The sequence below is a fragment of the Camelus dromedarius genome, chromosome 14 (assembly GCF_036321535.1).
Source record: "Camelus dromedarius isolate mCamDro1 chromosome 14, mCamDro1.pat, whole genome shotgun sequence".
NCBI lineage: Eukaryota > Metazoa > Chordata > Mammalia > Artiodactyla > Camelidae > Camelus > Camelus dromedarius.
This window is the reverse complement of record NC_087449.1, coordinates 41,352,417-41,378,720: the sequence shown is the minus strand read 5'-3', so window position 1 is coordinate 41,378,720 and position 26,304 is coordinate 41,352,417. Positions and strand designations below refer to the sequence as shown.

The following is a 26,304-nucleotide window of genomic DNA, read 5'->3' as shown; positions in this document are numbered from 1 at the left end:
ACGCTAACGCTGAATGAGATGTTCCAAGTTGCCCCCTGGAAAGCTCTGAGCCGCTCCAGTTTTGCCTCTTTGTACATACTGTGATTCTGTGTAAGATTTTATTGGGGCCACAGAAAACTGAGAAGTGGGGTGGGGGGGTGCCACTATTTAAAAGGTTTGGAAATCACCGTTTGTGGCCAAGCCTATCCCGTACTGATGACAAGCCCAAGGCTCAGGAACAGACGTGAGTTGCTGTGTGACAGGGCAGACCCTCATGCTGAAGCCAGAGAGCTCCGCCTGTTTTCCTGGTCCTCGAGGGAATATCCATTTATCCTCCATCCAGCCCTTTGCACCACTTGGCACAGAATTTAGAATCAGATGTGGTGTGGGTCCCGGCCCCTGCTTTCACAGCCCTGCAGACTTGACGGCTTGGCAGGGAGAACGCGGAGTCCCCGTTTCCCTGACTGTGAAGTGGGGCGTGTGTGGATGCTCTAAAGCAGGCACAGGCACGCTGCGTCTCCGTCAGGAGCAGCGGATCGGGATCTCAAACAACAGCCCTCGGCCCTGAGCCACTGTGACGAGAGATGGCAAGAGCCCCACACTAAGAACAGAAAGCCTCAAGCCAAGTCTCAGCTTTGAAACCCCGCGTATCTCGAGCTACCCACTTGACTTCTCTGATCTTACTCTTGGAGACAAAAAATGTTTCCATAAGGGGTCTGTATGAGTTTGAACTGAGGTCACATGTAGAAATGCTGGAGGTACAAGAATCCCCTGGCTGGTGGAATCCCAGGCGGCACCCTGTCCCACAGTCCGATGCTACAGCTGTGGGGAGGGCTCAAGAATATGCATTTCCCCTACCCTCCATCCGGGCTGTAATTCCACTGCAGTCATCAATGGATCATATTTCGAGAAATCACTCTAGAAAGTGCTCAATATGTATTTGCAAAATAAACGAATCCTGAACATCTGTTGAGATGCACATGGCTGCTGGGAGACATGGGCTGGAGGAAATAAGTAATTATCTCCAAATACACTTCCTGTGAAGTCCAAATGATGGGAACTGGGTTGAGGCTTCTAGGACTGGGAGGATGATGCAAGAACTGCTCATGTCCCTGAGGAGCAGACGTGAGCTCTTCCGGTCAGACAGAGACCTGGCTGGAGGGTCCTGCCCTGGGGCTCAGGGTCAAACACAGGGAGGGGTGTTCCAGGGAGCCCCTGGGGACTAGTTCCAGATCCTGTTCTCTTCAGTATCTTCATGCAGACAGGAAAGAAAGAACTGAAAATATGCTCATTAAATCTGCATCTGGCACCCAATTTGGCAGGGTTGCCAAAATTCTGTAAGACTAGAATTAAATTAGCAAATTGGAAGTAAAATGATTTTAAGCAGACATGATGGAATTCATCAGAGCCAGGTGGAAACTAGTGGGGGGAAGGGACCCAAGAAAGATCACACACCCAGGGGTGGGAAAGCCTGGCCGCCAGCGGAAACGGAAAAGAAACAAATCAGTGAGCAGACCTGACCCAAAGGATAAGATTCACCCCTGGAATGTGCTGGTGACAAAGACAGCCCCACGCTGCGAGGTGGCGAGAGGCTCTTTCTGGGAGACAGGAGCTGTGGCCGGCAACAACCAGTGAAGGATGGCAGCCATTTACAAGGGGACCAAGAAGAAAGGACCCAGGGAACTGTTGGGAAATGAGGCAGGGTGGACCAAGGACCTCTTGAGGGCAGGCACTGCGGTGGTGCACACAGTGCCCGGTGTGCTGTCCAGGCTGTGATCACCATTGCATGTCCACTGAGCTCATGGTCTGGGGAAGACACTGGGATGGACTCGGAGGGGCAGGGGTAGCACAGAGCCTATAGAGGGAGGGGCAAGAGGACTGAAGCGTTTACTGGGTACTTCCTAAGCATCACGCACCCTGTTAGATATGTGCCAAGCATGACCTCATCTCATCTTCTCAGTAACCCTGGGCTTGAGAGATTAGTCTTTGCTCTTCATTTTCTTGGGCTTTCTTTCTTGTTTCCTTTGTTTAAAAATAATTTTTTAGCAAATATAGGAGTATATAAAGTAAAATGTGGCCCAGTCCCCCTTCACCCTCTTACCCACCCAATGTCTACTCCCCGGATGAAACTACCACTAACAGTTCCCTGGTATGTTCCCACGCTGTTGTCATGAACACAGAAACATATCTACACGTGCACACATGTATATAATTGTTTAGCTGTCTCGGTATAAAAATGGGATCAGATGAAACATATTGCACAGAAACCTTTTTCCAGTTAAGAATATGTTATAAATGTCCTCCCACGTCAGGACCTATAGATTCATTTGTTTGGTTTTAAATGGCCGTAAAGTATTCCCTGGTATGAATTTACATAATTTTCTTAAGCATTGCCACTGCTGGACATTGAGGTCATTTCCAAGTTTTTTCTACTGCAAACAACGCTATAAGGGGACATCTACATATATGTGTATATTTAAATGTGTGTGTATATGCGTGTATGTATATGTATGTGTGTATATATATATATGTATCTTTGTGTTATTTGTGTTTCCATAGCTGGTGAATTTCAGGATCAGGGCAGGTCTGTGCCTGTATCATTTTCATTGATGCCAATTGAAGCTCACAAGTCCCCTTGACCCTTGCCAGCATTAGGTTGTCTTTATTTTTTCCCATGTTTGCCATCTGTAAGCATTTTTAATTCTAACCCTTTGTTTTTAGTAGCTAGAGCATTAGTCATATGTTTATGAGCCATTTTCACTTCTCTGAACTACCTGTTTACATATTTGCTCATTTTTTTCAATTAGCCGTTTTTGCAGTTGGTTCATGGAATTCTCATAATAAGAATAACAACTAACACGAAGCTGTCTATGCACCGGGCACTGTTCTAGGCTCCCTGCAAGCTTCACAGCACTGAATCAAAACCCCAAGAGGGGAGTGGTAGCGCCAGTCCATGTTTACAACCAAGGAAAGGGAGGCTCGGAGACGTCAAATGATGTCTGAGGTCACGAACGTCCGAGGGGGGACAGGCCAGAGTCTGAGGGACTACTTGAACCAACCATTTTATCCTCAAATGAGATATTTGAAAAGTACCCCCCTCATCTAACTCATAGAGAAAGAAAATTTCCTTCTTAAATTTTCCCTCTTTCTGTTATTTATCCTTTACTTTCTTTGTGGAGTCTTTAAGTGCATATTGATTTACTATACCAGGTAAGGACACTGAAGTTCAGTTTCTGAGAGAGGCAATTACAAAATGGAATTGGACCCTCTACCTGAGATGGGACATGGAAACATGCCTGAGAAATGAAGAGCAGGATTTGGGTAGGGGCAGGATTTACTCATGAGGGTAAAAGTCAGGGGACATGAAGGTTGAGGTGGGCCCCAGGCTGTGAAGGGCTCCAAAGGCAGGCGGGCAGGTCCCAGGACTCTCCCCTGGGGGCAACTTAGGGTGAGAAAGTCTGGCACCAGGGAGTGGGTGACAATCAGCCTATGTAGAAATCATCATCTGATCACCTATAAATCATCACCTAATCACAGAGTGATCTCACCAGGGGGTCACGTCCACCAGCCTGGCACTGGGAGCGGTGAAGGTGCTCGTCTTTCAGGGTGATAAACACACCTGTGTATCTGGAAGTGCCGGGGATCCCTCGTGTGAAAGCCACACCTGACAGAGGCATAACTGGGGGCTTCAGTGGCACCTTTAATGAGGTTCTTTTTCAGCTCCCCAAACACCAATGTCACGTGTGGGTTTCTGGGTTGGAGACCTCCCGAGTTGTCACATGGCTTGGTTATCCTCACCTCAGCAAACACACGCAACACTTCTGTCTCCCATGGACACAACACACAGTGGAGGGGGAAGGGTCATTTGCATGCCATTTGCCACTTTTCTTCTGAGAAGAGAGAAACTGAGTTAACAAAATAGGAAAAATGTGGGAAACAGACTTGCTAAAACTAACATGCAGAAACAAGTCTCAGAGTCACAATTTAGCAGTCGTTATGTTTTTTTCCAGCTTTGACCTCAGATAACTTTAGTGTTTTCCAGAATGTTTTTGTATAGAACTCTAGTTCAGCTATTCCTTACACACAGACACTCACACACAAAACCTATTGCTAATACATATATATATATTATATATATATGAGTTCTCTGATCAATCAAGCTTGGAAAACTGTACACAATGTCCACCTCTACACACACACACTTCCACACACTTTCGGGAGATTTCCAATGCTCTTTCACATACTAAAGACTCAGAAGTCCTGCAGTATAAGGGCCTGTGTACTTTGCTATTGCACTTTTATTTTCTCCTTGTATCATGTCTTTCCATCCCACAGCACTTGTGTTCTAGAGAACACACCAGGGAATGCCATACTTCTTTATTTCACAAGATCAGAGCCTGCTTAAAATAAAGAGTCTATGAGGGAGCAGCTGCCCTACTCTTTTAAACATTAAATGCTTTCTAAGAGACTCATGGTGATGGTGTCCTGTCCATCTGAGCATCTTTTGCCAATCCTACATTTCAGGGTGACACTAAATGTCCACATGCCAAGGTGACGTGTGGAGTGGCACAAGCCCTCTGGACACCATTAGGAGACCAGGTCACCCAGACAGGCTAAACTTTAACTCTCAGGCATTTGCACAGTGAGCCTGGGTTAATCCCTTGCTCTGGACTCAGAGGTATTCAGCAAGAGGGTCCCAGGAGACTCACCTAAGCCAGCCCACTTGCTTTGTGAATGGGGAATCACGTCAAGGAAGCCCTTGACCCTCATCTCTTTCCTTTACTCCAGGAGACCCCGTCCCCTGGCCCTGGTGTTTTCTACCATGAGAAAAAAACCAGATCACCGTTACACCTCCCTCTCTGCTTCTGTTCTCACTACCGCACACGACTCCTTCACAGCCATTAGTCACTACGATTCCGAGTCACATGATGCAGCCCTACAAATAGAACTGGTTTCCTTCTGTCTGCTATAGCATCAAGTTGAGTTACAGTGTGAGGTGGTGAGTTTGCATCACATGTAAAGGGCATACTTGGTATAGCCTACAATATAAGTCATATGATCTATGAGAAGTTCACTTAGGGGCAGCCTCCAGGGGAGACACCGCCCAGAGTACACTCCTCCTCTAGTGTGGTTACCAGCATTGGTTTATAATCTTGCTGCTTCTCACACGGGCAACTCTAGGCAGCATGCTTGGGGTGCCTTGTAGCAGGTGGGATTCAATCACTTGATGACCTTTATGGCTCTTATCAGTGACCTTGAAGAGGCCAGTGAGTCGGAGTGTATTTGATTTATTCAGTTATTTTTAGATAAATTTTTCCCTTTGGAATAGTCTTACATTGACAGAGAAATTGAAAACATAGAAGAGAGTTCCCATATACCCTTCACCCAGCCTCCTTTAAAGTTAACATCTTACAAAACTAAGGTACATGGGGCAAATGGAAATTGATACCCATACATTATTATTAACTAAACCTACAAACATTATTCATATTTTACCAGTTTTTCTAGTAATGTCCATTTTCTGTTCCAGGATCCAATGCAGGATCCCATATTGCATTCAGTCGTCGTACCTCTTAGTCTATGGGTTTATTTTTGTTTTAAAAAAACAAACATCATCCTCTCCTGCATGGAGGGTGCTATGCTGGGTGCCCCACTGTCCTGCAAGGAGAAACGCAGATCTGATGGGCAGCAGAGTCTGGCTTTGAGTGTCCACTCTGCCCCTCACTTGGGATCTGGTCCTGGGCTAGTCACTCCATGCATAGAGTTCTCAGATTCCACATCTGCATCATGGAGATGATACCTTCTACTTGTGAGAGGGCTGAATAAGACCGTCTATGTGGACAGGCGTTTTGAAGGTTCAAAGTCCAATTCACCGATAACCCTACCCTGCTCACTATTATTACCATTAACGCCGGTGTAATGCCCATTATAAATTAGACTTGGTATCCTGTATCGAAAGCAGGATAGCCCAGAGTCTGAGCTGCCTGGCTGAGCTGACAGTTTCAGCCTCAAATGAGATCTTTCCATAGGCGCTCAGGTACCGCAGAAAGGAAATTCTGTCTCAGTTAGTCTGTTCACTTCTGCACTTCTTTCAGGGCTCTTCCCAAATGTCGCCTGATTAGTGATAATTTCCCTGACCATGTGACATACACAAGCCCCCTGAACCCTCCCCCTGGCATTCTCTAACTTCTTACCCTACTTTTTTCTCCTCTACGGCACTTACCCCATTTGACATATTACATTTACGTGCGCCTCTATTCACAGGATGTCTCCCTCTGCTAGTCTATAAGCTCCAGGGGAGCACTGCCTGTTGTCTGTTTTGGTCACTGCTACATCCCTGTGCCTAGAACAGTGACTGATACTTAGGAAATGTTCAACAGATATTTGGTAGATGACTGGATGTTCAGTGTCACTCTGCAACTTCATGCCTCCATCCTGATCATCTGAAAACAAACACTTCCTATCCAAACATACTGTTGAATTCAAATGAGAGGAAAGCTATTCGGGAAGCAGGTGGCTTTGAGCCTTCTGGGTCTTCTTTAAGGAAAAAAAAAAAAGAGTAATGCTCTTCTTTTAATTTAATATCATGCCATTAACGTCTCTTCACCTGCCTCCTCTCCCATGAGCAGCTCTGCCAATTAGAAACCACAGTCTCTTCCTCATCCACAGTCTGTCTGCTGGCTTCTCCACAACAATCAATTCCAGCAGAGCCCAGGCTAGAAAAAGCCGGTGAAACCCCCACACCCTACTTGGGGCCCACTCCATTACTGAGGCTACTCAGCATTTGCACATCAAAGGCTCACAGGCTTCTCAGGGCAGGAAGATGCCAGGAGGTCTGGCAGACTGGCCTCAGTGAGGATACTGAAATGCAGAGAGGGGAGGGAACTAGCAAATGATATACAGTGACCTAGTAGCAGATCCAGGACAGAACCCACATCTCTTGGCTCGGCATGCTGGTCCTGATTCCTCTTGGGCTGGAACCACATCCCCGTGCCCATCTTTCACCAAGGGGCATGTGCTTATTTCCTTGAGCACCAAGCTGGCAGTCTGCCTCCACGCCTCCTGCCCATTCCTGGGGACCTGATGAATTTGGGCAGCGATGGGTGGAGGTCACTTTCCAAAAGCAGCAAAGCACAGGACAGGACAGGAGAGCCAGAACAGAAAGGAAATGGGGGCCACATTGATTAACAGCCAGGTAGGTACTCTTTACCATCATCTCATCTCATCTCACACTCATAGTGCCCTGCGACAAAGGTGTCAGAACCACATTAGATAAGTGAGGAAAAGGAAACACAGAGAAGTTGAAAAATGCAGCAAATCACACGGCAAGTATACAGCAAATCACACGGCAGAGTGGGTCCCTCCTGGTTCCGAAGCCCTGTTCTCTGCTCACCCACTCTAATAAAGACCTTAAAACTTCACCAGCACTCCAGAGAGGAGTGGGTCCTTCAAACGCCAAGATATTCCTCTGGTAAAGTAGCCAGAACACACCCATCTGGAGATGGGGAAACTGAGATCTGGTGAGGAAATGCAACTTGTCTATGGCCACTTGGCTAGGGAGAGGCTGGATCTGACTCAGAGCTTCGTGAGGAGGCAGGTGCTCTCCTAGTGCTTAGCTCCATGCTGAGCCCCTGGAAGGACTCAACAGGCTGTTGATGAATAAATGAATGAATGACAAAGTAGGTTAGAAGCATAACTTCCTATGACTCCCCCAAGCCATGTGCTTGCCCCAGAACTGCCCCACACAGTGGCCTCAGGAACATGAGACCAGGCTGGTGCAGGTGAGCACGGCTTGAAATTAACACTGGCCTCCCTCCAAGCCTCACGTCCCCCTCGCTGAGCCCATGGATCTGTGAGGCGTGGGTAGTGATGCTGGCCGCGGTCCCCATTCAGCCCTCAGCTCCCTACCAGAGCTGGAACTGTGCAATGAAGAGGTGCGGGAAGGCTGTGGAACTGGTCATTCTTTGGCCCAAGAACTGATGTTTACAACATGATATGTATCCTCTTCTTAAAAGTCCGGTGTTTGGTGCAAATTGGTCCAATCGGTTTTATTGAACCCTTTAGTAGCAACCAATTCAAAAATACTACAGTTGTTTTTATTATTATAATTCATTTTTTATAATAACTGAAACTGTTTTTACTATTCCCCTGCTACATGTCAGCCTCAGCTATCTCATAAGATATCTGGCATAGATGGTCTTCTGTAATCCATCCAGCCACTCTGTAAGGAAGGGTGAGCATTCCCATAATACAGACGAGGAAACTGAGGCTTGCGAGAGGTAAAGGAACTTGGCCAAGGTACATGTTAGAAAGCAGGAGATACAAACTCAGGTCTGGGGGCCCCAGAGCTCATGTTCTGCCCATGTGGCTTGTGTGCGCTCAGGACAAGGAGGTTAGAGCCACAGCTAAGGATACATTGAAACTGGAGGCAGACAGAGGGCCTGCCAGACTTCCCTGGCATCCAGCTAGCTGGGCTTCTTACCCCCAGGCTGAACTTCTAGCACCAGGGGCTTCTCCACATACCCAGATGCCACTCCTAGAAGCTCTGAATCAGACAGTTGGGGTTGAACTTGAAGCTCTTCTGTTAAAAGCCCTCAGGAGACAGCAAAGGACACCCTTGGTTAAACCACTGCTCTCAGTTCTCAGGAGGTCATTCTCTCACACCTACACCTTCTTCCAGAAGGTTCCAACATGTTTTTTAAGATATTCATTTGATGGTTTACCAAGGATACCATGCCTCAGAACCTGAGACCTTACAATCCTAGGATTCTCAACAAAGCAACAGTAATTCTGATCGTCCACAGACAGGGAGATGGGCTGTGAAAGTCTGTCTTTATTAACCATGACAGTTATTCCCACACAGCATGATGTTTATGAAAAGGACTTGAGAGCCCAAAGTCCTGGGTTTGAGTCCTAGCTCTGTCCTTGACTAGCTGTGCAACCTTAGGCAAATCAGTTCAACAAAACAGTTACTCAGAGCTCTGGGGTGGGAAGACAAGACACAGGAGTGGACCAGCAAAGCCACAGCGCTCTTAGCACTGAGTTCCTCATCTGTAAAATGGGAACCAACAGCTACTAAGTGCCTACAATGACGTGTCAGGCCCTGACATGCTGGTTCTCACTTCACACCCCCAGGGCCTCAGGAGGTAGGCTCTCCCATGTCCTGCCCTGCACCTGAGAAAGGATTCAGGGGTGAAGCAGCTTGGATGAGCCCGCAGCAGCATGTGCCGGTGTCTGAGGTCTCTTCACTCACCGCCACCATCCCCCCTTCTTAACCCTCCCCCACTTGGCAGACCAGTCCACAGAGTGAATGGATAATAGGAGAGAGTGCTCTGCAGCCCATCAGGAACCACACAGAGGTATGACATCATGGTTATTAATAATGGAAGCGGCGCAACTAATTCACGATCCCTCCGGATGGACCACCTGAATGGTTGTGGACCTCCTTCACACAGAGCATCAGATCCTATTATGGCAGAGCAAGGAGGGGCCCTAGGAGCCCAATCCTCTCCTCATTTATATGTGGGGGATGGACCAGAAGGGAGGCAGCCCTCTGAGGTAGTAGAGGCAGCCCCACACCCCAGAGCCCAGGATGCACTCAGTTTGGCTCTTGTGATTGAACCACAAAGACAGTCAGGTCCCATACCAGATACCAGCAGTTGCCCTCTTCAAAGGGCACTGGTAAGAGAATCAGCAGTGGCTGCAAGTGTCACCCTCGGTCTAGCTCCTTCACGCTGTGGGGACTTTGTACCTGCTGTCTTCTGCATGGAATACTCTTTTCCCAAATCTTGGCATGGCTATCACTTTTTCACTATTCAAGTCTCAGGATAAATTTTCAGCTCCTCTGAGAGGATACCCGGGGCCCCATCTTTACCTTCCCCCATTCCTCTCTGACACTCTCCATCCCGCTGCCTTGTTCAAGTTTCTTCACAGTGTGCATCACCATTGAGCATTATCCTATCCATTACTATTCATTCTCTCTCCCTTCCCACTGGAATGCAAACTCCGTGATCAGAGAATTAAGTCATTTTCATTGCCTTAATCCCCAGAAAGGTGCCTAGGTCCCAGCAGACACTTCAGCAAACATGTTGAGTGAATCCCTCTGGATGCTGGCCTGGGTCACGGCCATTCTAGCAGTCAGGAGTCACTTGCTCACTCACTCATTCAATAAATGCTTATTGAACGGCTCCTCTGTGCCAGGCATTCTGCTAGAAGCTGGGGATTCCAATCCAACTAATGAGACAAAGTCCTTGCCCTAACAGAGCTTTGACAGTTGATGAAAACAAACGACACAATAGAAGCCAGGGCTGTTTCAGCCACATCATGTGTGACCGAACAAAAGCTGGACCAAAAGAAAAAGAAAAAAAAGGTGGGGTGGGGGGGGTAAGTATGGCAGAAAATGGGACAATCAGGAAAACACTGGGGAAATGTAAACATCATACTGGCCCCGCCAGGGATTCCCACATGTTCAATACTCATCTTGGGGAGCTGGGGCCAGGTACCCCGCCCCCTCCAGCTCTGGGGACATGAGGACAAGGGGACATGCCTATTGCCATGAGCGCCTCCTGGCTGCAGCCTATAGTACAACAGGATGGATATGTGTGTGAGAGTTGTACAGGAGTGGGCATGTACACATATAGAAGCAGGTGACTGCATGTGTGTGAGCAGATGTAGGTGTGTGTGTGCGTGTGTAGGGGCATATATGTGAATGAGTATAGAGGGTCGAGTGTGTGAGCGTGGGAGAGAGCGGAGGGAGAGAAGGGTTTGTGTTTGGAAGTGGATGTGTGAGTGTGTAGGAGTGCTTGTGTGTGTGTATGTGTGTGTGTGAGATGACACTGGTACCATTACCACAGCGCCCATGTCTGGTAGAACTTTACATGTTAAAGCCCCTCAAACAACTGACACCTAGTAGGTACCTGATGATTACTGAATTCACTTAAGTCTTTATGTTTGTCAAACATATCCTGCAGAGTGTCCACATAAAGCAGCAAGACTGGTTCCAGAAGAGAGCTGTCAACTTCTGGATGTAACTGACTGGGATGAAAGCACTGCATGAAGACTCTGGGTTCTGGTCCCTGTTTTACCACTAACTACTGGGTGATGTTGGGCTATTGTTTAGCTGTGATCTCAGATAAGGCGTTCACCTCCTCTGGGCTTCTACTTACTCTTCACCCAAGAAGGCAACTAGAACTTAGACGAGTGGACAACGCCACATCATGTCTATCAGAAGCTCCAGAGGCACTGTTTCCTTGGGGAGGGAGCAAGCATGTGTAACTTGAAAAGGGCTACAGGGAAGGGAAGAGCTGGGTCTGACAAAGTTAAACAGATTCTTTTATTGTAGTACTTCTCAGAGACTTTAATTTGCCAGTCTGGACTGATTGGCCAGAAGGGTTATAGAGAGCTTGCAGAATGTGCTAGACTTACTAGGAAAGGAAAGCTTACTTGTAGCACAGCTTTCAGAACTAATGTTCCACAGAACCCACTTTGGGGACTCTGCTAGCAGGCATATGGGACACTTATTAATGCCCCCTTTCTTGCAGACGACAGAAGAGAAATGGCGTTCAGTCTCCCTAGGTCACAGAGCAGAGCCCTGGCAAATACTAGACCAAAATCATCCAAACCACAGTAACTGGCACGTGCACAGGGCTTTATATTTACAGAACATTTTCACTTATAAGATCTTAATTCTCCCTGACAACATTCCTCTGAGGACCTTCAGCCCCATTTTTCAGATGATAAAATGCAGCCTGAAAGAAATCAAGGAATCTGCTCCCAGCCATTAAGTGATGGACCCATAACTTGCCTTTATCATTCTCTCCTATGTCCTCGATCAGACCGTCAATAAATACATTCTATATTTTATAGAAGAACAACTGTAGCCACTTCACAGAGCCGCCTGCCAGATAGATGCCGAGGCTTACACACCTGCACCTGTTCTGCAGTCGCCACCACTGCTGTCTGGAACCTAGGCACCATGCATCGATCGATAGGGAAGGGGAGAGTGCTCAGAGAAATGCCCAAGGATGGGCACCACTCTGGAAAAGGCTGTGAGGCCAGGATAGCTTCCTGCCAGTCGACACGCCCTCTTGACCATGCCAGGTACAGCCCCCTCGGCTGTACCACCTTACCAGGTACCACTCTTCAAGAGGGGTGGGAAGAGCCAGAGCAACGCTAGTTTAACTCCCTCCCAGTAAGCCCAAGGAGCCCATGGCTGGTCGGCTGGGACAGTCAAACCACCACTGCCTCCAGGGGTAAGCGTGGCCAGGGCTGCCAAAGCCATTCAGCAGTTCCCACCGGGGTGCTGTGTCCCACCGTGTCCGCCAGGATGCGGCTCGAGAGGCGGGGCGGGGTGCGGGTCTGTTCCAGGCCCGGAGGGGCGAGTAGGGCTGTGCCAGGCGTCAGTGTACGGGAGAAGTGTGAACGCGGGAACGCTGGTGTCACCCCAGGGTGGTGACAGAAGTAGCGTCTGGGAAACGCGGGCGGAGAACGTGTGCACCAGGCAACCCCGGGCTGTGGAGGAGTCCCGGAGGTCCCGGAGTTGGCCCGACGCGCTCCTGCACGCGCTCTCGCGCCCAACCCTCTCTCACGGGCCCCGCTCCCGCTGGTGCCCTGGCCGCCGGCCAACCGGGCTGCCGGTGCGCTTGTAGGTGCGGGACTCCGGGCTGCCAGGCCGCGGCGGGGCGCAGGGCGCGGGCGCTCACTGCTTACCTGCGGGCTGCCGTGGCTCCGCGGCTCTGGGCTGGGCTGCGCCGGGCTGGTCTGGGCTGCGCTGGGCTGCGCTGGGCTGTGCGCCCGGCCTCCGCGCGGCTCGGCAGCGCCCGCTCACTCGGCTCCGCCCGGCTCGGCTCCGCCCGGCGGTGCCCGGGGCTCTCGCTGGCGGCCCACGCGGCGCGGGGTGGGCGCGGGGCGGGCTGGCGGGCGGGCGCCGGCGGCGGGCGCGGCTCCGGGCCGCCCCGCGGCCGCTTGGAAGCTCCTTATTTGGGCAGTGATGTCAGGGGAAGTCGCAGGGGCCGGACCACCCACTTCTTTCCATTCACTCCCCAGTTTCCTGTCGCCGAGCCCGGGGGACCCCGGCGGCCGCCCGGGCCGCCTCTCCAGCCAGCTCGGCCCCGCGTGCCCGACCTCGCTGCCCGCCGCTTGGGGTCCCCGCGCAGCCGAGTCCCGGCGGGTAGGAGGGCGGGCTGCCCCCGGGAAGGGTCTGCGTCTGGGGAATCCCCGGCTCCCGGCGGCCGCGGGGAGGGTCTGCGCGGCGGCCTCTGCGGTGACAGGCTGTGTCACTCCGGGCGCCGCCCCTCCCTCGGCGCCCGCCCCGGCTCCCGCGCTGTCATTTCCTCCCGGGCCCTCCGGGAAGGGCAGTCAGGGAAGCCCCGGTCGCCGCCGCCGGGGTTCTGCCGCTCGGGGCCCCGCCGCTCGGGCCCCCGCCTCGGGGGCACCCGGCCAGGCGGGAGTCCATCGTCGCCCTCAAAGGGCACGCACCCCGCCTTGCTCCCGAGTGCCAGCCCCGCTCCGGGAAGTCCGCGCCTCCTAAGGCGGGAATACGCCTTAATGGGCGCTGGGCGGGGAGGGCCTGGCCCGGGTTCCCTGGGCTCCAGCCTTGGGGTGGGGGTGGGGGCACCCCGGGGCTTCCCAATGGCCTGACTTTCCCAGAAGCTACCAAATCCCAGGGTTTGGGACCTGAGTCACATTGGTTCACCCTTTGGTCAGTCCCCAGCGCAAGTGGGCCAGTTCCCCACTCAGCCCTGCTGCCTGCTTCCCGAGGGAGCAGAATGGCCAAGGCCTGGAGACCTCACCAGGATCTGTAGCTCACAGACACAGGCACCCTGTGGCGCAGACTCGTCAGGTGACGCCCTCGAGGTCAACTCTCTGCTGAACCAGGGCTGACCGTGGGTCTGGCTGACTTCAGGCCTGGTCTCTGCTGGCCAGGAACAGTCTCAGGAGGTTATGGGGACCGGGGCCAAAGTCAGGACTAGAGTGAGGCAAGCTAAGTGTCCAGGGTGCCAACTGCAGGAGGCACTCCCTCTCCAGGTCACAGATGTTCAAGGACTCACAGAGTGACTGAACATTCAGCTGACCAGGGCTGCCAAAAAGGCCTTGGAGGCCCCAGGCTTCCTCTGGTTCCAAAGTGATGACCTCAAGTTCAAGGCCCTGCCTGTCACAGGGAGTGGGCTCCCTCTGACTAGAGGCCATCTAGGCCCAGGGGACAGGGCTAGTGGCCCTGAGGATTTCTGTGCCTTCTCCACACAACAGTTTCTGGCAGAGCCTCCACCCTCCCTCAAAAGTTGGAGCAAACCAACCCTTCCCAGACCACCAGCTTCAGTGGAGGAGCCCCAGCTTCCAAAGGGGAGCCACATTCCTAGGTGCCTGGGGGAGGAAACCACCGCTCCAGGGCTTGCAGGGAGTGAAGGGAGGTGTGGTTACAGCTGGACACCCACTGGGTCTGCACACTCACCTACACAATTGCACACCCACTGGCCAGTTGCCAAGGCTCCTGGCTGTTCTGCTGATCACCACTGCCCCAGTCTCCCTCATCTTCCATCAGCTCCCAGAGCTCAATCCCAGCTCTAATTGGGTCATTCCCTCTCTGACAAAGCCCCAGAGAGAAGGACCGCACTCCCTGATCTGGCATGCCAGGCCACTGACCTGCTTCATCTCCGGCAGCTCAGCCCACTGCCAGCACTCCCCCCAGCCTTCCAACAGCTTTCACTTCTTGGGGTCTTTGCAAAGACTCTCCTTTTCTGAAATACCGTCTCTACCCCTCCTGCTGTCCTTCACACCCTAAATCAAGCCTGCCCTTGACATAGGTCTGTCTCTTGATTAGGGCAACCAAGATAGGCCCCTGCCCCTTACTCCACTCCTGTCCAGCCCTCTCTGCTCTGCTTACTGTTCCTGGCTGGGAGCAGCTCCAGGTGGGAGCAAGTAGGTGTCTAGTTATAATTCATAGGCCCAGAAGGGTGACATTTTATCATTTGCACAAAAGCTCAGATGACAGCCTGGTTCCTGTCCCAGGATGAGTGCCCTCCCCTGGTGTTGAGGGGTGGTCCTGCCCCACTGGGAACCTCCCAATGGATTTAGTCACCCTCCTGTGAGGCCACAGGCAGTTCAATGCTTTCTGCCTTTAGAGATGCGCCCATCACCCCAAGTTGCAGTCAGCTGGGAGAAACCTTCCTTCTTTTCAGATTGGGAGCTGCCAGGAACTTTCCATCTTAGTTCTTCTTCTGCCAGGACTAAGAAGTTTACAAATGTTTGTTAAGTTTGAATGATCCTGGGAGCCAAACGGAAAGACAAACTAGCCATAGGAGGGTCAGAACGATCCAACTGAGAGCTGTAGCTTCAGTTCCAGAGGCCCTGGCCAGGCGCTGGGGTGGAAGACAGGTTCTCAGTGAGACTGGACTGGATGCTCGGGAAGCTGGGCCAAGGTGCCTGCCTGTGATGGCTGCCCTGCCAGGGCTCTTTCCTTCGACCACTCCTTTGCTCCAACTTTCTGTGGTTTGGGATTCGTCTTTCCCCTCCTTTCTCTTGGCAAACTCTCATGCAGCCCCATCTAGGCGGCCTGAGATATTCCCAGCCCAGCCCCCAAACACACAGTCTCAACTGGCCAGAGACAAGGGAAAGGGAAGGGATGAGAAAAGGGCATTTTATCAAGTGCCTTCATTGTGCCAGATACAGTCACCCTGGGTTCCCCAGAATCTTCCAAATACCCTGCTTTTTACCCCTCAGGCCACATGCTCCATCCAGCTGTGGCCAGCCTCCCGGTCAGGAGTGTTGGCCAGGAAGCCTCCACTCAGCTCCTCCTACAACCAAAGCTACCTGTCCCCACCTTGAGACTCAGCCCCCGCCCCAATTCTGGTGCCATTTCTCACCAGAGGCTGGAAAGTCTTCAGGACTCAGCCTCAGAGCTCAGGGACACAGGATGGGGGCAGGCAGCCCTGCTTCAAGGCTAGTGGTCCGAGCCCAACTCCACTCCGCAAGCCACCACCCTTATCCTGGGGTCCCGAGCACCTTTCCCACCCTGCAGCTGGATGGGCCCCAGGTGAGAAGGCAGGTGGTGCCAGGTGCTTCAGCCCTTCCCCTGCGTATAACTGGGCCAGGTCTTGAGAAATTCCCAGAGCTTGGCCCTGGGGGCTTTCCCACATTCCTTCGTTCCTCAAACATGAATCAGGCTCCTTCCCTGTTCTGGGAACGTGCAACACACAAACCTGTGTTCTAGGAGCTCTGTCCAAGGATGGAGACTGGCAGGTAAACATCACCCCAGTGCAACTTGCTAAATGCTACGGCACTGTTTGCCAAGCTTGGGGCAGGGTGACGGGCGGGGGGTGCGAGGGCACACAAGGTGAGAGATAAGATTCATGCTACTTCTGGGGCTACAATTCAGGGAGAATGTGGTCCAGGTGTCCCAGGCTAGATTGCTGAATGCTTGTTTCCATGGAAACACCACACACACACACACACACACACACACACACTGGGCTTGGTTCTGCTGTGAAGCCAACATCACGCTGTAGAGACTTCACAGGCTAAAAGAGATTGGAACAGGGGAGATGCTTGGCATCTGATCTGTCATCTAGGAGGCTGTCTCTGAAATTTCGTTTCCAACTCCTAACAACCAAATTACAGATACAGTTTTGGAACACATCACGGTTCCTAAGGAGCTGGGGACTGCCACAGCATTCTTGGGAGAGCTTTCGATGTGGGGCTGAGCAATCCAGCCTGTAGGCCCTCCAGGTAATTTATGTTTGGGTCTTGTGCTTACTTACCAGCCACCCCCTCTCCACCTTCCTGTCCCCCATGGCTATGATTTCCTGGACTCAGATGCTTTGTGTTGGTTTACCATTTGTGTGTATGTGTGTGTGTGGCAGGTGCTCTCTCGATAGATCTGTTACATCAGTCTTCCCTTCTCACAGAGGCAGCCATCTTTCTCGAGGGACAGAGACCGAGGGATGCTCTCAGTTTATAGAGATCACCTTCTGGGATCCCAGTGGATTCAGCCCCAGCCTCGCTCCCCAGCCTGAGGGCTGTGTTTCTGGCTTCCTAACTCAGCCAGGCACTCCCTTCATCCTTAATTTGATGCTGTGGGTAACAGCATGGGCCTTGGAGTCACACGGACCTGGCTTCGGATCTCAGCTCCACTTATTATGTGACCTTGAGCATGTTTACATGATGTCACTGACTGTGACTTCTTCATCTCAAAGGGCTGCTGCGAAGATTTGACAAGAAACTGCATAAAGCCCTTGATAGAGTACCCAGCACCTAGTAGGTGCTCAATCGACAGTAGCAACTGTTACTTAGTCCCCATATTGTGACCCAGAATCCTGCTCCCCCCATATTGTTTACCTTCACTAATGGGGGCACCCATCATCCCAAGCCTGAGCCAGAACCCCTTCCCCATCTCTGCTCTCCCAGTCCAGGCCGCCATCGTCCCCCAGTAACAGCAGCCTTCTCCCCGGTCCCCCTGAACTTCCTCTCCTCCAGTCCGTTCCCCAAGCTTGGCAAAGAACACTGCAGGCGGAACTCTAAGACAAGTTCAAGTGGGTCCCTGCCCTGTTAAATTGCCCTGTCTATTAGTGCCTCTTTCAACAGCCTCGGTTCACCTACCCAAGCCTCCCCATCTCTGCACCATCCCCATGCTCCCACCATACAGAACTGCTCACTGTTTCCGAACCTGCTGAGTGCATTTTGCACATGCAATTCCCTGTACTGTTCCCCTCACTCCTATTGCTCAGTCGGCTGCCGATTCAGCATTCCAGGTCAGCTCAGAGGCCACTTCCCTTGTGAAAGCCCCCCTGGTCCCCCAGGTGTCATTGGCTGCTTCCTTCTCTGTGAACCTCCAGCATTTGGTACAGACTGTCCCGGCTTGTGCCCCACTACATGCAGTCATTTCATTCATGCATCCGTGGGCCCTTTAGCTTCCGCAGCTCTGTGTACAACCATGTCTTACTCAGTGCCAGGAACATCACAGTATTCAGAGCATACCAAGGACAGGCCTCTGCCCCTCTGGCCATCCTGTCCAACAAACAACTTCAAGAGGCCGCACGGCCTCAAGCGCACTGACTCATTTTCCCCCAGTGACAAAACCCTCTGCTTTTCCTACACTTCAGAATGAGGCTTTGGCTCAGCCTAAGCCCCATGTCTGCCTCATTCTGACTTTTCAGCAGTGCTTCTGGGGACTCCCGCAGGGCCCAGCGAGCCCCAGGTGGGGAGGGTGTGGCCTGTGGTTCCAGGAAGTCAGGAGATCAGTCAAGCCACACACTCCCCTGGCAGCTGTGAGAACAAGTCTTCCCCAAGCCAAGGAGCTGACCTGCTAGGGCATCAGTAACAACCACCATCTACCCTGCGTATGGCTCCGTGATTGCCACGGGGGTGGCAGCAGGAGAGCATCAGCTCCTAAGGCCTGGATCAAGACAGTCTGCGTGTGGGTCCTGCCTCTGACACTTACTAACCACTTAACTCCCCTGAGCCTCAGTTTTCACAGCTGTAAAATGGGGAGGAGAATGCATCTCGGAAAGGATTATGAAGCTTAAATGAGAACTGATGAAAATAAAGAAGTACATTGCCAATATCAAGAAACTGGCATACAGTAGATGCTCAATAAAGGAAGCCCCTCTCCCCATATTCACTCAAGCTCTGTCGGGGAGACTCTGGTGCATGAGAGTCTGTCTTTGACAGAGACTCATCAAGTGAGGGAAGGGAGGAAATGAGCATTTAATCATCCCCATAAACATCAAGACGAGACAGTTACAGGTATGACAAGAAAAAGTTTCAGGAGCAACAGGGAGAAAAGATGGCTTTCAAACCTGCACCCTTGTGTGACTTATGCAACAGTGATGGCTACCACCTGTGTGGCCAGCCCAGGACAAGAGGCTGGAACTGGGCAGGCGGCAGTCAGGAAGGAGTCCCAGGGCAAGAGCAATGAGACATGATGTGCATCTGACAGACTGGTCCCAGAGAGAGCTTGCACACTCAGAAAATAACTGATAATAGTGAGTAAAAGCAACAGATGATGCAGGCAATATGGAAAGAGAGATGAAAATGGGAAGGAGCACGGACTGGTTTGAAAGCTAATATTTGGAGCCTCCTTCTAACAATAACAAAGAAATCTAGAAATAGTCCCCCGTTCTACACCTGCTCAGGCTCCTGCCCACTGCGGACTTTCTGAGCTCTCAGGGGAAGTGGTGAGAACCCTAGTCCTCCATCCTTCGGCCTTGGCGTCCTCCTGCAGGGAGGGTCTGGCCTGGGCAAGATCACTCATTAGTTCCCTAAACACAATATGAATTTTCACTTCCATGCCTTTGCTCATGCTGTTCCTTCCACCTGGAATGCCCTTCCTTCTCCTTATCCTCCCATCCACCCTTCCCTTCCCTTCAGCTTCTATTAACCCTCCTTGCCAATTTAGTGACCTCATCCTATGATGTCCTTCAAATGTCCTGTTCTTCTTATTTTTTCCTGATCAACCCCCACCCTCAGTAGAATTACAAAACCCCTTCTCATGTTCCTGTGTCTTGCTTTGCATGTACCACCAAAGCATTTATCACATTACAGTAAAGTCTTTGTGTCTGAGGCCCCCGCTAGGTTGGGAGAGCTCTGAGGGTCTATGCCTGGCACCTAGTAGGAGCTCAACATACAGAGCACTGGATGGCTTCCTCCCATCCTTCCCATAGCTGGGGAATATGGCCGTATCTGTCACTTTGCCTGGAGGTGCAGCTGGACCCCGATTAATCCCTCAGAAGCTCCAGCACTTAGCAAGACATGCTCCTTCTAGCCTGAAAATCAGCCCTCTGAAGGTTGTCTCTCAACCCCTCACCCCCACCTTACTGCTGATTTTGTGCAACCCACCCCTCAACCCTGCCTTGAATCTGATTGGATGAGAATCCCAGCAAGCATCTTGGGGTACATAGTGGGTACCAATCAGAAGGAGCTGGATCAGGGGAGCTTGGGAGCTGAGGCAATGTCCCCAAAGGTAGCAGGCTGGAAGAGCAGGGGAACTGGGGAGGGAAAAGTGGGCACATGGATTTGGTCACTGGATCTGGGCTTGGAGGTCAAGAGTCAACCACAATCTGGGAGTGAGGAGGAGGGCATGACAGTTAATTTTACACATCAGATTGACTGGGTCATGGGGTGACCAGAATTTGGCCAAACATTATTCCGGGTGTGTCTCTGAGGGTATTTCTGGATGAGATTAAGAGTCAAATGGATAGACCAAGTGAAGCAGATGACCCTGTCCCATGTCAGGGGCCTGGTCCAAGCCATCGAAGACCGGAATAGAACAAAAAGGCTGAGTGAGAGGGAACTCCTCAGCCTGGAGGACTGAGCTAGGACATTGGCTTTTTTTCAGCCTTTGGACTCAGACAGAAACATCAGCTCTTATTGAGTCTCCAGATTGCTGGCTTTCATACTGGAACTCACGCCACTGGCTCTCCTGGGACTCCAGCTTGCCACCTGCAGGTCTTGGGACTCCTCAGCCTCCAAAGTCACAAGAGCCAATTCCTTACAATGGGTCTCAGTCTCTCACTGTCTCGTGTGCATGTGCACAATATACATATATATCCTATTTGTACTATATATAGATGTAGGGGTGTGTGTGTGTGTGTGTGTGTGTGTATCCTATGTTCTGATTCTCTAGAGAACCTTGACTAATACAGAGGACTAATGTATAAACTCCCCGGATCTCAGGAGGGTCCTACATTCCTTATTTGGAGTCCCTTTTGTCCAACAGCTCTCCAAAATGAGTAGGCATTTCCTACCTCCTCACATCTGGAGTTGGTCCCGCTCGCCTGAGAGAGGCTGTCTGCAGATGGACGCAAGCTGTCACTCCTCTGGGAACTCCCAGCACTCAGTATGGGCCTAGCACCGCATGGGTGCTCAGTGTGTTAGCTGAACAGACAGATGCCTCGCCCTGATTTGGGCAGCCCTTGATCGTTTAGGGCACAATTGCACCCAGACTCTCATGTCATCTCCAAGACTCTGTGAGAGGCAGGACAGGGACCATCAGCCCCAGTGACCAGATGAGCAAACAGAGGCCCAAAGAGGACCTAGAGGTAGTCCTGACAGCAGAGGGGCCAAGGAAGGATGCAGCCCCAGGTCCAGGTGCCTCTGCCTCACCTGAACACGTGCATTCTCTAACAAATGTTCAGTGAACACCTGCCACAGGCTGGGCCCTATTCAGGGGACTCACAACAAGTACCTCAGTGAAAGAAATGGACAAAAAGCTCTGCCCCCATGGAGCTTGCATTCTAGAAGGAAGAACCAGACAATAAAGAAATGAATTAAATAAGTAACTTATACCACATGCTAGTGGGAAGTACTTACTATGGAAAGTATATGGTAGAGCAGAGCACAGGAATTAGGAGTGCAGGGGTAGGGGGTTGGTCACAAATTGAAATAGGGTAGTTAGAGTGAGCCTCATTGAGAAGGTGGTGTTGGAACATGACTTGAAGCAGGTGAAGACTGGGTCCTGTAGATATTGGGGGAAGAACTCGGCAGTGCAAAGGCCCTGTGGTGAGTGTGTTAGGCATATTACTTGGGCCTTGTAGGCCATTGTAAGAACTGCAGCTTTAGGAGAAATAAATAAAGGCTACCGCTGTTGGCTTAGCCCCCACAGCAGGCCTCCTATGGGTACCACTCTTCCCAGAGAGCAGGACCCAGCTTGGGCAGGCAGTGAAAGAGTCTGAGAAAGTTTGAACGGAGGAGGGAATAGCAGACCAAGAAGAGACAAGAAGAGATTTTTCATGATTACCATCTTCCTGAGCTTCAGCCAGACACCTCCTGGCTTTCACCTGCATCATTTCTAAAGGCCTGAATTCTTGCCACTGGAATTTGGTGTTGGGTTTCAGATCGGGACCCTCACTGGTGGCGGTGATACTGGACAAGTTCTTTAACCTCCTAGGGGACGCATTCAATGACAAAGTAAGATAGACCCAGCTCCTAAGGGCCATTTGGAGCAGGGAGCGGGGCCCTCAGGGAACATGCCCCTCTCAGGGGATTTGTGAGGAGTCAACCAGATACGGGGCAGGACAGCACTACAGGCAGCCTATAGCGTGCTGGACCCCTGCTGGCTGTCTCAATGCCACTCAGCCTCGACAGGGAGACCAGGGCCCCGCTTTGCCTCCACTACACAATGACAGATGTAAGAAGTAGATCAGCTCCCGCAGCCTAGATGAAGTTGCAGTCAGCAGCCTAATTTTAGATTGAGCATCTGTTCTTCCTTCCCAGAGACTCAGCTCTGTCTGGGATTCGCTCCGTCTGGAATTGCCAGAGAAACAAATTCTGTTCTATGCGTACAGAGGCTGGTGGTGTCCAGATCAGAGCTGGCCCATGGGCCCTCACCATGGGGAGGCCCTCAGGAGCTGTGCCACACCAGGATGTCTGAGTCATCTCTACTAGTCTCCCATCTCACACCCATGGTCACGGATTCCCATGGGTGCCATCTTTGATTTCCATTCTGCTTTCCCAGCTGGTGAGTCAAATGTGGATCTGCCTCAACTGGAACAGGAGGGCCTCCTGATGGCTCTCAGCCATCCCCGCACCCCCAGCTCCCAGCACAGGTCCTGAAGAGCTCATCCCAAGTAAATGCAGCCAAGGAAGACCAAGACTAGGAAGGCACAAAGGAAGGGTCCATTGTTGGCAAATCTTCCTAGGAAGGCTTCTCAGAGGAGGTGACTTTTGAGTTAGACTTTGAAGGGTGAGTAGCTATTTATCACTAGAAAAGGCCACCAAGGCAGGGGAAACAGATGAAGGAACAAGAGCTTGAGAGAGCACTGAATGTATGGGAATGGTTCGAGGGAGGAAGAGGGGGAGAGAGGAGAAAGTGGGGATTCTAGGTGCACTGGGGACATGGGGCCATACCTCCAGGCTAAGGAACTGGGCTGGTGCCTGCAGGTGGGCAGCCTGGGAAGGGGCCTTTGGAGCCTGGGCTCTGACAGGTGAGTGTGGGTGGTTTCCAGGGCCCTCGAATCCAGGAGGGCCGCCTTCCTTGTCACTTCCCTCCATGGCCTGTCTGGTCTTGTAGGGCCTTCCCCATCACCGCTTCACCACCAAATGCAGGGTGTGCTGGGGGTGCCCACTCCCCTCCTAGACGCCCACCTGAGTCCTGGGCTGAGCATTTCCAGGCATCAGGCCATTCTTCCCCCACCCCCTGACCACTGCTCCATCCTTGCCTCAATCCTCAGTTCCCATGGGCAGATCCCCGTTGGCCTCTCTGGACACATTTCGCCACCTGGTGCTCCAGAAGGACCCTGCAGTCCAACATGGCCTGTTCTGACCTCAGCACTGCCCTGTGGCACAGAGGAAGGCAAATTGCACTCTCCAGACTACGGGCATCCTACCTTTCCTTGTCTAATTCTTCTAACACCCTTTTCAGATGCTCATTATTTATCCCATTTTATAGGTAGGGAAAAAAGGGCATGACAAGGTGAACTACAGGCGGATCATACAGCCAGAAAATGTGATGGAGGTGGGGGATGGACCCAAGTCCATCTTTTTCCTTTCCCACTAGCCTCCCCCCCAGCCCTGAGGATGGGGCCTGAGCTGGTGCCAGGACCACGGGCAGTCAGACTTCTGGCCAGCTTGGGTGGCGAGCAGAAAACTGGCAGAGAAGGAGACCTCGCCCAGAGACCCTGCCTTGATGCCCTTGAGAAAGAAGGAGTTAAAAGCTTATGTAAAGACATTTGCAAATAGATCCTACAAAACAACATTTGGATGATTTAAGTGTTAAGGAATCAGAACCATATGGATTAAATGTCCCTGACGTTACGTATGGTCTTAAAAATTAGAAGGAGATGTACCGAGAACACACACACATATAAAATATGGGAGGCCAGACCACATTTTGAGCTTCATGGACACGGACTTATTGGAAAAACACGACCCAACATTCACCTAACTTCTCCCGGGCTGGCCCTCCCCCACCCCACCCCTCCTCCCCACCAAACTGGGCTCAGCTCCTGCCCTAGGGACCCAGCCTGAGAAAGAGACTTCCCAGCCCGGCAGGCCTGATGCTCTAACCACAAAACAGTTAGAGCCAAACAGCTGCGTCAGGAACGGCTGGGGTCTCCCAGAGGCCAGATGGGTGGTCACAGGTGGAAGGAGGCAGTGGAGACACTAGTTTCCCAGGAGGGCCTGCAAGTACTTTAAGGGAAGACGTTGCAAAGCTCTGGGGAGGCAGACACTTTGAGGTGCCACACTTTCTGTTCATCACTGCTTCCGTACCTCTCTCAATCCTCCCAGCAACCTGGGGAGGAAAGAGTCATCACCCCCACTTCACAGGAGGGGAAACTGAGGCTCGGAAGGGTTGGGCGCTCTGCACAGCTAGCAGGCAGGAAACCAGACCGCAGCCTGGATTTCCTGGTCACACACCCAGGGCTGGTCCCACTATACCTTGAAGCAAACCTAAAACGGGAGCCTGTGTCCACCTGAACTTGGAAAGTTAAACAAAACAAAACAAAACAAAACAAAACAAAACAAAACAAAACAAAAAACACACCTGATCGTGTCAGTTGCTCAAAATTGAAGGTTTATCTGGCAGGGTGTTTTCAGGGACTAGCCGAATACAAGTAAACCAGATTTGGTTGTGACTCTAAATCGCATGTGGTGTTGAGCTGGTGGGAGAGGATCTGTGATGCTCAGTTTTGGGGAAAATTAGACCACAGAAATTGCCTGGGCTGGTCCTGAGGGGGACGAGAGAGGATGAGAGAAAAAAACCACTGGTGCCAGGTGTCATGTTGGAAACCAGGAGTATGGCAGCTCCCTGGACCCTCACCCAGCCTGTGCAGAAGGTAGGGTTGCCTTTCTTCTGCATAGAAGGACACACAGGTGCAGAGAGCCTAGGTCATGAGAGCACACAGCTGCATTTATACCCCAGGCCTCTCTGCCACCAGGCCAGTGCACTTGTCCTGAGCCCAGCCGACTGGGGCTAAGCCTCCCCAAAGAAGGCCAGGGCTTAACCAGAAGCAGGTTTGTTGGGAGAATTAAGTGCCACACAAACATAAGTCCAGCCCAGAGTCAGGAGGGCTGGCATCAAGTCTGTCTCAAGCACGGACAGGTCCCCTGCGTCCAGTCTCAGGCCTGCTGCTTGTGAAATGATCATTAAACAGATCAATGGGTGGAAAGGAAAGAGGCATTCCTGCCCATTCTCTTTTCTCCATCCCTCACTTGAGCTGTTGTTTTGTGGACACAAGGGAAGGCCTTCACAGTGATGTATTTATCCTGGTGACACTGTTCCGATCAATGGGACGCATGCTTACAGCCTGTCCAGAGCTCTCAGGGTGTCGATTTTAACCTGGGATATTCTGAGGACATGGGAATAAATTCCCAGGGCAGGAACCAGGGAAAAAAGGAGAAAGGGCACAGGGATGGGGCAGAGAAGGTGAGACTCCCTCCCCATGGCACTGAGCCTTCCTCCCCGTCCTTCACCTGTCCAAAAAGTCTGTAGCAGATCTGTTTGTTCATTGATGGGCTTCTTATAATGGCCTATTACCAGGTAGCCTTATATCTTGTCTCATCCCATCCTGACCTGACCATGGGCCACGAGGATAGCGTCGTCATATTGGGATTAGAACCAGTCACTTTTCAAGGCCCTCTTGGGAAGGCCTTTGCCCTTGCCTTTCTCCTGGTCAGATATATTGGAAAAACACTGATTGTTACCCAGACCTACTGGAGATTCCCAATGTACACAGATGAAAACCCAGAAAGGAGATGGTAAAGAGAAAAGCTTACCTTTAATCCACAGTAGTGGAAAAGAACAGAGAGTCCCTCCTCTACCCACCAGTGTGTCCATCCCTGGCACCCAACTTTCAAGCACTCAGAAATATTGCAATTCTGAGCACAAGTAGCCTAGAAGATCCCTCTGAGGGCTTCTGCTGGCTTCTCATTTACAGAACCCATCCTCCCATGGGCATCCCTGTTCTCCCACCAACGCCCCAAATATTCTCCACTCCAGGCCTGAATCCATACTCCCATGGGCCCCAGGCATGTCCTGCTTAAATCTTCTCAATGGCTTCCTCCTGCTCTTGAGACAAAGACCAGATTTCTTTGTGTGGTCTCCAAGACCCTGCCTGCCTCTCCCGCCTGATCTCCTCTTCCTTCCACAGAAGGCAGAGGGGTATGCTTTCAGTCTCTTTCACCTCAGGGCCTTTGCACATGCTGCACCTGTGCCTGAAGTGTTCTTCCTGTACATCCCTTCCTTACCCAGTTAACTCCTCTCCAGATTTTTAATTTCACCTCTCACATCAGCACTGCAAGGACCCCTGTATACAGGTTTATACCCTCTCTGCATACTCTCTGTATACCTGTATAGTCTCATATCCTGGATATGATTGCTCAACAAAACATGCT

The 26,304-nt window shown here is 51.5% G+C and overlaps 1 protein-coding gene across 9 annotated transcripts in view; it reads right to left on the bottom strand.

The window, feature by feature from the left end:
• Positions 1-26,304, bottom strand: part of HIVEP3 (HIVEP zinc finger 3) — a 449,220-nt gene that overhangs the window by 110,389 nt on the left and 312,527 nt on the right. For 2 of the 9 annotated variants that reach the window (XM_064493680.1, XM_064493684.1), the window contains exon 1: positions 12,688-12,848. The exons of the other annotated variants lie outside the window; for them this stretch is intronic. The gene's annotated coding sequence lies outside the window, so the exon portion shown is untranslated. Of the gene's footprint in view, positions 1-12,687; positions 12,849-26,304 lie in introns of those variants that run through there. 9 annotated transcript variants of the gene reach the window in all.